We start from the raw sequence: 507 nt of genomic DNA on the forward strand, positions 1-507 counted from the left end.
CAGATCACATTTCACCAGTTGCTCAGCTATATTTTGAATTTCATTTTGCAGAATCATAGAAAGAAAACATTATAGAAATTTTTAATATTACAAGAAAATATTCTTCATAATTTGTTTGCTCTATGTATTGTTGTGTTCTGTAGTAGCAGATGTGTGTTGTAGTTCCAAGGCTCAATTAAAAAGGTTTAGCACTACAGTTAATTTCATTGGGGTGGAAGAAATGTTGAATGTTTTTTCATGTTCTTTTTTAAATGAATTCTCTCTTTCTTGTGGGAAAACAAAAACAGAAAATGCTTGCCAATATAGTGTTGATTAAAAACAGTGGGAGTGCTTGCTTTGGAAAAAGGGATAAATTCTGTGAACACTACTGACAACTAAAATTCCACGCATTCAACCCTCCTTTTGGATGTTAGCACAGGTAATGATGATGAGTAGTTTACTTACTTCTGTGGTGCTGTAATGATTGCTGAAAAAAGGTGTAAGTACATTATTAGTCTCTTAAGTATT

The 507-nt window shown here is 32.1% G+C and overlaps 1 protein-coding gene across 1 annotated transcript in view; it reads left to right on the forward strand.

Annotated features, from left to right (window-relative positions):
* Window positions 1-507, forward strand: part of LOC119586148 (multiple epidermal growth factor-like domains protein 8) — a gene marked incomplete in the record, with an annotated part of 25,388 nt that extends 24,881 nt beyond the window's left edge. Inside the window, 1 exon segment of the mRNA XM_037934841.1 lies at window positions 1-507.

The sequence above is a fragment of the Penaeus monodon genome, chromosome 21, assembly GCF_015228065.2.
Source record: "Penaeus monodon isolate SGIC_2016 chromosome 21, NSTDA_Pmon_1, whole genome shotgun sequence".
Lineage (NCBI taxonomy): Eukaryota > Metazoa > Arthropoda > Malacostraca > Decapoda > Penaeidae > Penaeus > Penaeus monodon.